The 16,184-nt window shown below is 34.2% G+C and overlaps 1 protein-coding gene across 2 annotated transcripts in view; it reads left to right on the top strand.

The window, feature by feature from the left end:
• The first annotated feature begins 8,339 nt into the window (after window positions 1–8,339).
• The window catches only part of LOC108373234 (facilitated trehalose transporter Tret1-2 homolog), a 15,454-nt gene continuing 7,609 nt past the window's right edge, over window positions 8,340–16,184 (top strand). Inside the window, exon 1 of one of the 2 annotated variants that reach the window (XM_017629101.1) lies at window positions 8,340–8,895. The gene's annotated coding sequence lies outside the window, so the exon portion shown is untranslated. The remainder of the gene's footprint in view (window positions 8,896–16,184) is intronic. The other variant, XM_017629108.1, reaches the window with a different exon arrangement.

Below are 16,184 nucleotides of genomic sequence, written 5' to 3' on the forward strand. Positions count from 1 at the left end.
TTCGCAGCATACGATTGCGAATGACTCACTGGCGCTAAGCCGTTGAACAACTTTTGGCAAATAAACGTGGAAGAAATAGTTCCGATACTAGCAAGTCAATATTCTTATTAAGTCTCATCAAAAAATTCCTTGCCGTTTAAAAAATAAAGGGATTGCCGCATTATACTAAAGCCAGCCTTTCGACATAAGCTACTTTTCCATACGAACACAGATATACTCCTAGCATACATAGTTGTTTTAGTAAGCTTGATAACATAAATAATTTCTTCCAGACATCCGTGACTTTTCATTGTATTATCATATTTGTTTTAATTATATTCTTTCCTCTGCGCTATTTTCAGCAAAACCTGAAATTTACAATGCATTCTTTCTGGATTTATAACACCTCACAGTTTGTAGGGATTCCATAGGTACCATTCAGCGAGAAGCTCTACTATAATCAGATTCCAATTGCTTTGGCAACAATAAATTTCACGATAATCGTGCATGTGAAAATTATGCAAATACGAGTATGGATTGTCAATAGAGTATTCATATCTCATAATGTGCATGGATGTAAGTACCTACATATTTACAAGTACATACACTTGTGGTCAGCTAATTAAGTTAAGTGACATTTTGACCAGTTTTGGTTATTTTTCTTTTGTTTATTTAATTTTTATAATTTTTTTTTATAAAAGTCTAGCACATTATATAAACAGCACCACATAAATCCACATTTAAAACATTTTACAAAAATTATAAAAATTCAACAAACCTTAACAATTACATACACCAAAAATTGTTAAACTTTTTATAGAAAATTTTTAGGTATGCAGATTTATAGTGCAAATTTTAAACCGCTAGAAATCGTGTTGATTCTAAACAATTTTTTTTTTTTTTGCTGACGGTATTAGGCATTTTTCTTCATATAAAAGTAATTGTCGAGCGTACTTTTTACATGAGAAAGTGCTCAACACCGTCAGCCAAAAGAATTATTGAAAATCAACGCGATTTTCTAGCATCTATTTTTATAGCATACCTATAGTTTTTAATTTAATATTTATTAAAAATTTAAAATTTTTGAGTGTAATAAGAGACAATAATAAAATGGACTATTGCTCTATAATTATTACTGAACAATGGAAAAGTTGTTTTCGTCTAGCGGGACGATTAGTTTAAGATGTAATTCATTTTCGTCTTCTCATAATAATGTAAATTTTATTTTTTTCCATTTCGCATGACATTTATTACAAGACGGTATGATTTACGTCTTCTTATAATAATTATATGGGATTTTCTATATTTTTTCGTCTCTCGGGACGGTTATTTCAAGACCAGAATGATATATGTCTTCTCCTAATAATTATATGGGACTTTTATTGAAATGAAACTCTTAATTGAGTTTGTTAAGTTAAATATTTAACGCCACGATTGTTCATGCCATCAAATCCGTATCATTGGTTTGATTTTCAAAAATGAGGTGTCATATTAAAGGGATTTGAAAAGGGTTGCCAGATGTTAGCAAATAAAACTCCAATAATTGAGCTCGGAGATATTTACGTTTAATTTCGTGAAATCGCCAGTACACGTACCGATTCTATTAAGAAAAAACGTGGGACGTAAATCATTGTCGTCTTCAAATAAACGTCGTCGAGAAAAATAAAAGTCGCATATAATTGTTATGAAAAGGCGTAAATCATTTCCGTCTTGAAATAATCATCCCGCAAGATGAAAAAAATAAAAGTCTGACTAATTTTTGTATTGTAATCTTGAAATAAACGTCCCGAGAGACGAGAAAAATAAAATTTCCATACAAATATTACGAAAAGGCTTAAATAATTTCCATCAGAAAATAATCGTCCCGCGAGACAAAAAAAGATATTTCTCGCAAATTATTATTATGCAAAGACGAAAAAAAATTTCTCTTATAAAAGGTAACGTTTTTGATCTCAAATATTAAAATAATAATCATATTGGGTCTCTAGGTGTAATTGTTAAAGTTTGTTTGATTTTTATAAATTTTGTACGAAGTTTGAAATGCGGATTTATGTGATAATGGTTACGTTATTTTTTAAAGTTTTATAAAAAAAAACATAAACATTAAAAAGTTAAAAGAAAAATAGCCAAAACTGGTCCAATTGCCACTTAACTTAATTAGCTGACCACAAGGGTTTATACATACGTACCAAAATATACCTTTAAGTGTCGAACAGCACTTATCCCTTAAGTTGCTGAATGCATTGCAAAAACATATGTAGGTACATGCGTATGTATGTAAATATCTACATTAGGGTGGGTCACTTTTTTAAAAAGCGGTTTATGGAATATGAGTGTCCTATTTGAAATTCGAAGCAAATTTTCCGAAGAAACCATAGGTATAAAACCAATTTCGTTCCTACCAAAAAGCATTTTTTTTCTACCCTCTGCCGAATCTTTTAAGAAAGAGATAGTCCATAAATGAACTCCTCATGCCAAAAAAAAACCGTTATAGCATGTTTATGTAAAAAATTTAAACAATTCTTTACGACACTAAAGCAAAATAAAACGTTTCTAAAGAAAAAATTCGTTTTTTTTTGCAATAAGGTTAGCTCGAAATTGACTTAAGACCCATAGTTTCTTCGGAAAATTATCTTTGGAATTCACATAGAATAGTCGACAAAAATTTCCCATACAAATTGACCCGCCCTAATCTACATATACATATACATGCATACACACATACATAGTATGCAAGTTCAATTACCTGGATCTATAATATCAATCAATATAGCGCCCATGTACGGATATTGGTACTTGTAATTGTCAACTGATCTGCATAATTGCGCTAATTGTACATTGCCGTAATTTCTTTGATTGACACAGAAAATTTATTGAACATTTAAATCAAGGGCATTGCATAAAACGGAGCTTTCAATTGTTTGTGGTTTTTCTGTTGGATAAACAGACCACAATCGTAGAAAGTAGGCATTATCACGTTCCAGAATATACATATGGGTGTACATATGTATGCACGACTGAGCGTATGTGTATGTATATGTAGATTTAAATGCATACACGTATCCCGTATCTCTGTTATGGCAGGAGGTGTAATCAATTTCCATACACGTGTCATAAAAAACCATAAATGCTGTGTTCTTACCTTTAGCCGAGTCTAGAAATTAAATATTACTAACACTGAAACAGCCTCGATATTATAGTAGTGGTCAGTAAGAAATGCACTGGTTTTTTCATAGCAGAGGAGGCCTCATCTTTCGCCTGCCATCACCAGTGCGTACCGCGTTGCAATACTTTCAGCGCTGGAGCATTTGTTGCCATTCATATGACGCACAGTGGTATTTCGGCGGAAAAAATAAAAAATTTTTGAGTATTGAATTTTTATATTGGAATGGTTTAGCCTAACCAAGTGATATTTGAATAAGAAAAATTCATTATAACTTAAGAAGATTTTTGTTCAACTTTAACGTAACCTTATGTAAGTAGTAGTGATGACATTCATGGTATTTTTAAGGTGTTTTCGGGGTTAAGTTTGCATGGGAGGAAAAATTTCGGAATATGTTCAACGGTCCGCTTTTTACTGCCTTTTTGAGGTTAGGTTTGTATGGGTGGTATGCTTTGAATTCAACCGATTATGTCAAATTTTTTAGGGTTCACACATAAAATAATTAAAAACATATGGACAAAATTTCGGATACATATATTCGTCTGGCGTCTTTTTTTAGGCAATATTAAGGTACTTTTGAGGCTAGGTTTGTATGGAAGGTTTGCTTTCAAATACATCGATTACGCCCTTTTTATGGAGTTCATATACCACGTTATTACAAACATATAGACAAAATTTTAGACTCTTATATTCATCGGTGCATTTTTTATGGCATATTTAAGACGTTTTTAAGGTTAAGTTTGTATGGGAGATATGCTTCGAATTAAATCGATCACGCCAATTTTTACGTTTTTTTCTTGATTTATGACCATAAATGTTAAACACGGAAAATTGAGGGTCTATTCCTTCTATTTTTTTCCAAAAAATGTATAGGGCTGGACCACTGTGCGCGGCGAAGTTCTTTGCGTATGTTTATGCTTCATTTCTACTCGGCTATATTCAACACCTACGTATGTAGAAGCATCTTATTTTTTATTTTATTCCTTCTCATACGCATATACACATATTAGTTTGTATATACATATAAAGAATTGAGTGAACCCGCATTTTTAATAAAATTGGTAACCGGTACTATAGGTTAGGTTTTGTGGAAATCGGTAACTGGTGCAAAAGCTTATTTAATTTTAGAAATAAAATGGTCGTGACTACTCCGGTTTCCTTAAAATTCGCAACCGGTTCTAAAAGCTCGGGTTTTTTATTGCTAACCGGTACAAAAAACTCAAATTTTCGGAGGAGTATTTTCACCAAATTACGACCACTTGTCATCAGTTATTAAGGCTGATGATATCACTCGTACAAAGGATGGTTTCTGAGCGATCTAGTTCTGATGCTCTTATTTCCTTCTCCAACACTAGATCGCAGACAGATAGTCATTTGATATCGAACGGCTCTGAGAGGATCTTCACAATTCTGACGGAGTTGATGGTATTCCTCAGTCTAATTTTCAGATCACCAAATCCCTTTACATTACAAATGCGTGCGAACACTCGCTTATAGCGTCGCAAAAAATAATTTACATACATATGTATGCATGCAAATGTATAACATGCAAAAAATCCTTTTATCTAACACTGTTGCACAATTTGTTTATTTTAATAATTTACAAATAATTCAGCGGAAATGCATTGTTTATGTGATTATCATTTGCAAGAGCAATTTATTCAGATAACTTCGTCGTATTTATTTCTCTCCGGTCTAGTTTATCTTTTCGAGTGAATAGCATTTACTGGTTTCTGTTGAAGTGTCATAATAAATATATGATACCGTTATCTTATTTGCATAGATTAATGCTAATAATACATATTAATATATTTAATCTTGCATATCTGGCCAATGTGTGGTAATAGATAATGTGTAAGTATTTAGTACAAATATCGCAACACATATTTTAGAAATATATACATATTGATAGTACCTATCAAACAAACAATGTCACATTTGTTTATACTATTTGTTTTGGTAGATAAATATGTCTGTACCATGATAAAAACATAGCAAGGTAGAACCGTTCTCTCAATTTGTCGGCCATGATTTTTTTTTTTTAAGTTTGCCAACATTTTAAAATCATATAAAAGTGAAAATAAAAAACTGAAATTGTTCGAAATGGTTGTTGCTTGAGATTGAAAATGAAAATGTGTGTGTGAGTTTGTGAGTAAATTTAAAAATTAAATTGTTTGAAAACGTCAAGAATTTCAAAAGTGACTCTCAGCGGTTCTACCTTACTATGTTTTTATCGTGGTCTGTACTATGTATGTATATTGTTTTACACGTGTTGGCGATATCTTAATTACCACCTGTTAACATTTTTGGGGCAAATAATAACGTATCATGGCTAACTACATACTAAGCTATAGATAGATAGATACCGCATTGAGTGAATATACGCTTACAAATGTATGATAACCACAAAAAGAATTGTGAAATAAATGTTCGACATTTTTTTAAACGCTGGAGGCCGTATGCTACCGGTTTCTTATCTCTTACCTGCGGAAGAAATCGAACCTGCGGGAGAATGTACCGAATTGTTTTATGCTCTTAAATGTAACAGCTGGACCTCAATTAGAATTCTATAGAGTTATGCAGATAATTCTGAAGCTCTTACTCAGAGCTACATTTCCCTTTGCTGGACACTTTACAAATTATTTCTGAGGACATGGTCAATGGTTGGGTGGTTAACCTCTTTGATCAAGCTTACTTTAAATCTCTCTCATTTGACACCCACATAAAAATAGTTCATTTTACTTATTAATTCGAATGATTTTGAATCGACTAAAAAATATTTTCGTATAAAAATTTCTTAAAAATTATGTATTGTGGAACGATTTTCCGTTATCTTTTGCCAAAGTTTTGTTTGCAGACCAGCCGGTTTCAGTGTTGTGCCAACTTCAGGGTAATTTTTCGTGCTGGCACTCAAGATGGCACATTGCCAAACCAAATGTGACAAGTTATGATGGAAATTCATTCCAAAATACACGATATAGTTTAGCTAAAGCCATATTGGAATGTTGGAAGCACTTTGGAACTTCAACTAAACTAATCTAATCTAACCTATTTTGATCGATCTGTAAAAACTTTGAATACTGAGATCAAAAAAAGAAGCAGTACGGATTAATCGGTGTCTGTATTAAAGCAGAACATTATCAGGCCTGTTCTTCCTACTTTCTACTTATTTCGATCACAAGTTCAAAGACTTGGTTTTCGTTGTTATGATCATCGTAAGGAATGCTTTCAGAATAGTTAGATCAGGCTAAGACGGCTGCCTCCACTAATGGACTGGCACTTGAGGCGATGTTGAACAATAAAGGAACAGAACTCCCACATGTAACGAGAGATGTGATTAATTCACTTCTTCTATGCATTCTGTGCTTCACCCACGATATCGCTATAGCATAACACACAAATAACCTTGACCGCAAGAGTCTGATGGCATCAACTGAGAGGCTGTACTCTGCCGCAACAATTATATTGCCATAAATAAATTTGAAAAGGTCGACCTTGACATTGGACGGTCTGAAGTCTTTCTGCGAGACATGTGGCTGGAATGCACTTGGCTTTCACCGTTTACCTAGAAATATAACTCGTCGGATATCACGACATACGAAAGAAAAAAAGTTTAGCGTGTGCCAGTTTTATTAAAACACTTATATACATATGTCGAAAGAAAATTTTGGGTGTAAAAAATTTTATTTAGGCAGCCGCTAAAAGCCGCTAAATCTCGTTTTTTGCTATAACATTCAGGTCTAGCTCAGGCCTATATTTGGGCCCTCAAACTCGTTGTAATCTATACCTTCAATAATTTTGGAATTATTATCCCTTGATTTTTATTTTTATACTATAAATCTAAGGCTCTCAAAAAACGATGACGACCTTTCTAAAAAGGGTTCAATTATAGTCCTTAACGAGGCTTTTCCGTGACATAAAAGCTAAAAAAAAAAATCGGATAGCCAATTAGAAAGTTATAGCAAAAAACGCGATTTAGCGATTTTTAGTGGGTTCATGAAAAAAATCTAGTCTTGTTTTCGGGTATGCAGTCCCGTGCTTAGAAAAATGCCTTTTCTTATTTTTGTTTTGCCGACGTTTCGACCGTTTATTATGATCTTCTTCAGGGCTCGAAATTGCTGCATTTTTCTGTGTCTAGATTCCAATCATTCCATGAGGTAACCCGTGCAAGTATTGGAATGGACTTGTCGAGAATTTTGGACAGATATCTTAACTTATTTGGGGTCACTCTCTGGAGTTTACTTATTTATGTACAATGATCTATAGGGAGGATACTGAGTACGGTTTCAAGGATTATTTTTAGTTGGTAAAACGGTCGACAACAGTCATCTAAAAAGCTTCCACAGCCACCATTGTCAGAAATAAATCTGAGTCTTTCCTTGTTTTTGGATAGTCTCCTTGATTCACTAGCAGTTACTTTTCCCTATGGGGATTTCATAAACATTGAGAGATTATTCAACTTAAATCAATCACTGCTGGCACGCGAATAATCGCAGAAATGTCCAACGTCCACAATCACTGTAGTCATGCGCGGGTTTCTGCTTGGATGCCAAAACTATTTATGTATGTTTAATAATACTGATAAGGCAGTTGGTCTTTAAGAATGATTTTTTGATCGCAATGTCAACAGCAATTACGCATAAATTACACATACATATTTACGCAGACCAAACAAATTAGCACAACTATTGATCACACAAATATTGAACGGAGGATCGTCTGCTATGTGATCCGTGTGGCAAAACGCTCTTCTCTGCAGCTGATAGCTAAGTAAATAATACAAAGCTGATAATATTGCGATTTCGCTTGACTGCTTTGGTGTTTTAGCACTAATGTTTATTGTTTCTTTGTGGCGATTGCGATCACGCAAAGGCCAAACTACTAATACCCATAAATGTTATCAGCACTCAAGAGCGGGCATGACTAGTTGGCTGATGTGTGTGCGCAATTGCAATCATTTTAATTTAGAGGGCCCTGAGAGTTTTTCGAATAAGTAGTTACTTATAAATTTCTTCCTCTTTATTTAATGTTTATGTAGTAGATTTTCAATGGGCTGACATACTTGACGGCATACCATCGCTCCATCCAACCTTTAGTTAGCTGAGCGCGGTGGCGGTGATCGCGGCGATCAAAGCGTTTTGAATGCCACTTAACCGCTTAGCTATGCGACATTTGTGCTTTAGTTGGTTGGCGTAGCAGCTTCATATCGGACGGTTTGATTTCAAACGGATATTTGGTTGGTTCAACCGCTTAGTGATAGGCGTTAAACTTTTGCGCGATCGGCCAACAGAGCAACTGTACCAAGTGAGGGAGTTCACTAAGTCACCGTGTCACAGTTGGACTTTAATAAGAGTGTGTAAAACAGCTGTGCGTCGCGCTCTTTGTCTTTTTCTGTTTATTTTAGTACTCGTACCAAAAAACGAGTCTTTTATTTAGTTTTTTTCGATCGTTGATGTTGTTGTTCTGATCCCGTCCGTACTTATATACAGTGAAGCTAGCAAATGGGATTTTTCGTGCCAGCTTAGCATTCATCGTTTTGTTTGGCGCGTATAATTGTTTATGTTTTTGGATCTCTAAAAATCGTGTCTTACAAAGTTGTATGACCAGTTTTGAACGTGCTGCTCATATTTTAATGCCAGCGCACTTGCCATAAACTTCAGTTCCGTGGAGTGCAATACCGCGTTTGTTCGCTGCTGCAGTAATCGATTGCATTTCAAACTTACTTGAAGAAGGTAGTGGAAAGTGTAAGAAATGTAAGTGTCGCCGTTTGGAAAAGAAACTGCATAAATAATTTATTAGAAAATAATGTGATCTAATTTGTAGCCTACAATTTTCATGTATGGAGCGCTTGTTTGCTGGAAGAACGTCATTTATTATTATGTATAATTTTTTTAATCGAAAATTATTAGTTTGAAAGGCTAGAAGAGCAGAACCCTGCTCACAGCATAGGGGAAGTATAATGGCGCTGTGAAACCATATGGTATACTAATTTCTTACGATGCTATGTGTTTTGGCGATGATATTAGTTCCACTTGTGAGATCTCTACAAGGATTGCCTGTGTTGCCAAGAGTGATTAGTCATTTAGGATCTTGCAACTCTGCTCTAACTCGATCAGAGATGAACAGCTCTCAGTAAGTCAATTTGCATTGGCTATATGCATGGGCGTAGCCAGGTAGGGGCAGGGGGGTACTCGAGCCGCCCCCTAACCTTCAAATTTTCCTTATATATATATAAAATAGTACCCTGAAATGCCAGCTTAATAGGNCCCCCCCCCTCCCCCCTAAATTTCATTCTGGCTACGCCGATGGCTATATGTGAGTATAAAGCTTTGTGGACTGTCTGACTGCCACAGAATATTCGTTTGGTCTCTGATCAAACCTCTATCGGTCAAACACTTATTCTTGATACACACGTGACCGTAGGATATCTGGATATCCTAGGATATCTGGAGGCGCTTATACAATTTTACCCTTTTTTGTATGCATGCTCACCTGCATACATATATCGACAACTTTGAATGCTAAAGGACTTGAATTTTGATATAAAACGATTTCATATCTCTACTTTTGTTTATTTATGCCAATCACTTTGACAACATTCGTTGGTTTGAGCTAATCAGCTCTCTTGCCGGAGTGTCAGGTCAATTGGTCAATTTGTCGAATACCCCTAACATTTTTGGAATCAAGTACTAAGGAAGTAACACCAGTATTGTATGGGTTAAACTCTCGGAGAAAAAAATTGTATTCGCATGCAGATCATATCGGGCACTAAAAAATGTTGAAAAGTTAACTTAAAAAGCGCAGCAAAGTCGCTGACCTTAAGCTGGTTTTAAATAAATACCAGGGATCGTAAATAACCATTAACTACCAAGATTTTTATATAAGGATCATTGTAAAATCGTTATTTTTAAAAGACATTAAAAAAGAGGAGGTTATCAATTCGAAGGAATATTTCTTTATTTATATTACCGTCGGCCGCTGTGGTGTAGTGGTAAGCAGTGCGGGCTTTCACTCATCAGCACCTGGGTTCAAGCCCTGGTCAAAGCAACGTCGCAAAAATATAGAAAACGGTTTTTTCTTAACAGCGGTCGTCCCTCGGCAGGGAATGGCAAACCTCCGAGTGTATTTCTGCCATGAAAATCAGCTTCTCATAAAAATACAATTGCCGTTCAGAGTCGGCGTAAAACTGTAGGTCCCTCCGCTTTGTGTAACAACATCAAGGCGCACGCCACCAATCGGTGGAGAAGCTCGGCCAAACACTAACATATGTGTAAGCGCCAATCTAGTATTATTATTATTATTCTTGTTTTCGTATGAATCGAAAACTCGAAATTTTCTTATCATTTTCTATACAAAATTTTCAAATTTTCGATTCGTACGAAAACAGGAATACGCCACATTATATTGTACCAAAATTCTACTTCACATACCAATCTTCAACAATTTGGACCCAATATTTACTGAAATATCATAGTTTTTGCATTTTCCGATCATTTATGTATACGTTTGTCTATACCTATCTCGATTCGTTTTGGCTGTTACAAACAACCGTTATGCGAACAAAGCTATAATACCAGGTGAACAAGTGCGCTCGGGTATAAAAGTAATAACCCGAAAATTTCGATCCTGTTCGAAAAAATAAATACCATAAAATAATGGTTAAATTTGTTTGAAAAAAAAATAAATATAATTTTAACGGTTAAATTATTATAAATATGATAACCGTAACGATCCCTTATAAGTATTTATGTACATATTTACATTTAGTTTTCAGACATCAGCAAATGTTTTATTTCTAAAGGGCGTCACAGAAACATTGCCAATTATGATCACTAATAAGATCACTTACTGATAAAAGTCTATTGTATAGTCCCAAATTTTTCAAGAAATTCTTTGTTATTTTTGCTAAAATGCTACCCGTTGAAAAGTACTAGAAGCATTTATGACTCTTTGTTTTACATAATGCATATCTGCATTGAAAGAGTTTCTCATAAAAACCTCACTTCTTTGCGGAGCCGAAATGACGCATTAATGTTTTTGGTTTATTCCAAGACACTAGAATGCAAGCTCTTCACATTCCTCCAAACCGGATGTTTCCTATGCTTGGGTAGGTTATTGAGTAGCAAAGGTCACTCTCGCTGAACAAAGGTTATGGAATACAAACAAGCTCATTTTGAAAATATACAACATGGATTCCGATGCTGGTAATCACGGAAGAAAAGGGCCCACACTCAATCGGTGTCAGTTGGCACAGAGACGTAACGACTTAGGCGGTTACAGCGCCAATCAAGAAGAAGAAGAATATTATTTTAATGCCAAGTGATTACTCTGGCCACTTGTACACACTTTTCTATGTACACGTATAGCTTTTGAATTTACGTAATATTTTAGTACGATATTTAAATACTTAAATTTTAAGTACGTCTACGCTTTTAATTCAAATATGCATAATCTAAGATAAAATAAACTGAATTTAACAAAGTTTTAATTAAGAATGAACTAAGTAAATATGCAATGATTATTATAAATATATTTTTTTAGTAAATATTTGCTAAAACTATGAGCATTTATTCTGTCTAGTCCACAAAAATATACACAAAAAGGAATATAATACGTATGTAATAAAATGCATGCAACTTGACCTCTATTAACGTAACGCAGCATTACATTATAACTGATAACATGCACCAAGTGACTGACAGCTACAGTTATTTGTTTTACTAGTCACTTGAGCAAGCAATTTGCCGTTATCAAAAATTTTATTTAATTTGCAAAACTTAGCAGAATAGCAGTGTTCAGTGCCGGATTGCAATCTTGGCCGTCCTGGGCCCAACAATGCCATATGGATTTACTTTTTTGCCGACCTTTATCGAAATATGATATCGATAACAAAATAACGCCGATGTCTATATTGCTTACTGCTAACATTTGTCGTTGTATACATTTTCGCTTAACAATAAACAAAAGGTGCCTTGTAAAATGGCAATTGCTTGATACCATTCTCATCGCAGCTCAGTATACTTACTGACATCCCACATGTATTAAGGGTTTGTCGTGGATATGTGGATAGATACCCTATGAGTAGAATTACTAATACCTGGTAATTCAGCGGCAGCAAAAAGCCACGCTAACACACGCGGAGAGGAATTCCATGTTTGAGTAAATGGTTTGTAGACCTAATTTGAACCCTTCATGAAATTACAAAGCGCTGTGAAAAAAACGTAACAGGTTAGCGGCTAAAAAATAGACCTGGTTGTTTCTAAAACCATATTGCTTTTAAGAGTTAAGTGTCGTTATATTGAGTTTACAATTTACTTTGGATCGTACATGTTTTCATGGAAAAAATTTTCATTTCTAAAGAATTTACTTTTTTTACGGGTATATATATTTATATTCGACTTTGCAACGAATGTTTCAAATAATTTACTTGAAATTTCTAAGTCCTTAAAAAAATCCTGAACTTAGTCAACAAAAAAAAAACACAGTTTTACGGGTACCATATTTGGCCCATAGTTTTGCGATTATATTGATTTTTGTACGTGTAAAATTGACTGTCGCACGGTGTTATATTTTATTTTTATTAAAAATTTAAATAAAAGCTTACCTCTCGTTCCCTACAAAGAAAAAATGTTTTCTGCTGCCCGAATTGATTTATAAAGTAATATGCAAGATCATCATTGGCCTTGAACAGTGTGACCAGGTTAGCCCTTTTGAGACTTAATCCTTTCTTCGGATTCGCAATCAGTTTTCGTTTCAAAATGCTGTCGTGAAGGAAACAACTTAAAATTCTCACCTCGTTCTCGAACACACACATTTATCTGACACAAAATCTGACTACATACTGGAGTACTTGAATATCAAGTTGCTACACGACTTGCAACTTGAAAGAAAGTTCTTGATCGTGCAACGTCCAAGTGAAACAAAACAATCGATAATACTATGCATTTACACATACAAAAATTTGCTCACACCTATGAGTTGTCAAACGTCGGGTTTGGTTGAGAACAAATTTATGTGCCTTGCACTAATGCACATTATCTCAACAGCTGCCGCACAGTGGGGCAAAACAGGTTGCTGTCGACAGTTTTGATAGCCCAAATATGAACCGATTTTTAATTAAATTTCGCGTCAATCTATAAGTGGCGATTTTTTAAAAAGGCTCTGGCTTTTTATTTATTTATGTTGGAAAATTAAAGAAAACAAATTTTTACGTTTGAATGCTTCCACTTTATTGGAAAGTACTTGAAATGTCTGCAATTATTTAATTATTGGCGTTGATATTTTATATCTCTATACTAAGTTGCAGCACTCTACGATGAATACTTCCGGAGATATGTTGTGTGAAAACTTTAGTTTGTATGTGAGGTGCCACGCCCCTTGATATATCGAAATTATTTTTCTTCTATTATCAGCCTTGGAGAGCCTAGATTCGATGCACAAATTTCAAAAATGTCGGCACAGCTGTTCTCGACTCTTTCGAACAGTAAAAAAAACGGCTTCCAAAATATATACTAGCAAAGATAACAAATTAAATAAATACATTTTTTAATTAAATGTGGGCAATGGAAAAATGTTAACGAATAATTTTTAAAATAATTGCAGACATTTGAAATTAATTTCAAGTATCTTCCAAAAAAGTGGAAGCATTCAAACGTAAAATTTTTTCCTTAATTTTTCAACATAAATAAATAAAAACATAGAGCTTTTTTAAAAAATCGCCATGGATAGATCGACGCGAAATTCAATTATCTTTTATTAAAAAAAAAAAGAAACTTGAAATCGGTTTATATTTGGACTCTCAAAATTGATTTGTCCCCACTGTGTGCCGTAGCCAAACACTAGTACGTTCGACTACCAGCTTGTTGATCGCGAGTTCAAATCGTGGGTTACCGACACTTTTTCTCTTTGTTTTTGTTTTCTATTTATAGTTTTATACCTGTACAAAAACTTATACATCTTTTAATGTATCGGTTAAAAGGGTGATACAATACTTTGCACATTACCAAACGTTCCATTTTCCAATTGGGATGTATAGCACATTTGCATTCGTATGTACATACTGTATACAGGCAGCCCAGAGTACACTAAAGCCGCATGCTGAACAATTATCACATCACTTCGATGATGACCGCTGCTCCGCATCATTGCGCACAATTCGAATTGGCGTCCAACATTTTGATTAATGTTGATTGGTTTTAAATTAATTGTTTATTACACAATACTTGCTTTCGTTTGTGAATTTTGCATACATAAATACGTTGTTGTTTATTTTATTTATGCATAGTATGCAATTATGTGTTGCCCATAAGGATCATTTCTGCAGGTGGTTGGGTGCTTTCTAATGATGTTGCTGCAAATTTTCTTCAATTGCATTATTTTCTCCTCCGATTGCGGCATGCGCCGCGATGTTATCGCACAAAGGAGGGTGAATTACAGTTTTACGCCAGAGTTTATGCTAAAGTATATTAGTAGAATCAAGTGTGAGTCAGGTCTTGAAATTAGACGCATGTTTTAGAGAATTTCATGTAGTTGCCGAGCATATAATTGAATATTTTGGCGGGATATGTAATTTTAGATTTTCTAAATTTTTCGACTTTTAGCATCGTCTTGCGTGATTTTGCGAAAATAATTTTTCGCTCAATAGAAAAATTATACCAAAAATTTGGAAAATTTGCAGTATTTACACCTATGTAATTTTTAAGTACCTATAACCTTTGTTTTTCTAAGATTGTGAAGCAGATAGTTTTCAAAAATTTCGCTATATTTAAAGATTGGGCTATTTTTATGGTTTATAGACGTTGCAACTATTCAAACTTCTCTACATTTTAAATTTAGATTTTTCCAATAAAATAGAGAGTACAAACTAAATTTTTTCGAAATGGATGAAATTTAAAATTCCCGCTAACAAGAGTGGCAATGAGGCCATATTTACCTTATTTCACAATTCTCTATTTTTAGGAAAAATTAGAGCAGATCTCAAGTTTCAGCGAAATCCATTCAAATTAACATGAGAATTTTTTTACAGGCGCTTTTATTTAGGTATGGGCTGTTATGAAAGTTTTCTGAAATGCAAAAATACAGCGCTGTATAAAAAGTTCGATTTCGCCCAAACGTATGCTTGTTTACTTTCTAATGTCCATTTGTTGCATAAAAAACACTTTAGTTAAAAATACAAATTTACCCAGTAGCGAAAATGGTCACTGGTGACATCGTCACTAATGATAATTTAGTGACATCGTCGCAATTGCTGTGAATCCTAAACGACATATAGCCGACAATGACACTGCTGGCAATGTCATGCAGGTATACTCCTATCAAAGACTTATCAACAGACAATGTCTTGCAGCGGTCACTTATAAAAAATTCATTGCAGGACATTGTCGCTTGAATGTCATCAATGATCATTAAACTAAATTACTCTTTGTATGAAAAGGTCATGAACGACTTCCATATAAAAGTCATTGAAGCAATAATATGGCCGTGCAAGACACTTACATAAGTGACTAATAGATGACATTCGCTACGGAGTAACCACTACGCCCTCAAATACTTTAACAATTTTATTTGCGCATTAACATTTATGAAAAAATATATAAGTATTTAAACAAAAGAATAACTAACTCATATTTATGCATTTGAAAATACGCCTTTTCCGTATGTGCTTCTGTTTACATACATACTTACACAGTGGCGGATTTAAATATTTGCCGCCCCTAGGCAATTCATAACTTGCCGCCCTTTTTTGACGAAAAAAAAATATATATATATATCAAATATGATTGTTATTGTCAGTGCTTTATTACAATATAGTTCGTTAATAATGAAATACATAACGGAATTAACAAATTCGACATCAGCATGGATAAGGTATTCAACAAAAACCCTCTTTCAAACACTTCTTTTTCACAGTTCTTTACGTCTAGATTTTTCAGCTGCGAATTCGCGGATAATAATCGGATAACAATCGATAGATAGAAACAAATCTGACTCTATAGTCAGCAACGCAAGAGCATTCAGTTTGTTTTCGCTCAATGAAGATCTG

The sequence above is a fragment of the Rhagoletis zephyria genome, unplaced genomic scaffold, assembly GCF_001687245.7.
Source record: "Rhagoletis zephyria isolate East Lansing unplaced genomic scaffold, Rhagoletis_zephyria_1.1 Rzeph_scaffold_00078, whole genome shotgun sequence".
In the NCBI taxonomy this organism is placed as follows: domain Eukaryota; kingdom Metazoa; phylum Arthropoda; class Insecta; order Diptera; family Tephritidae; genus Rhagoletis; species Rhagoletis zephyria.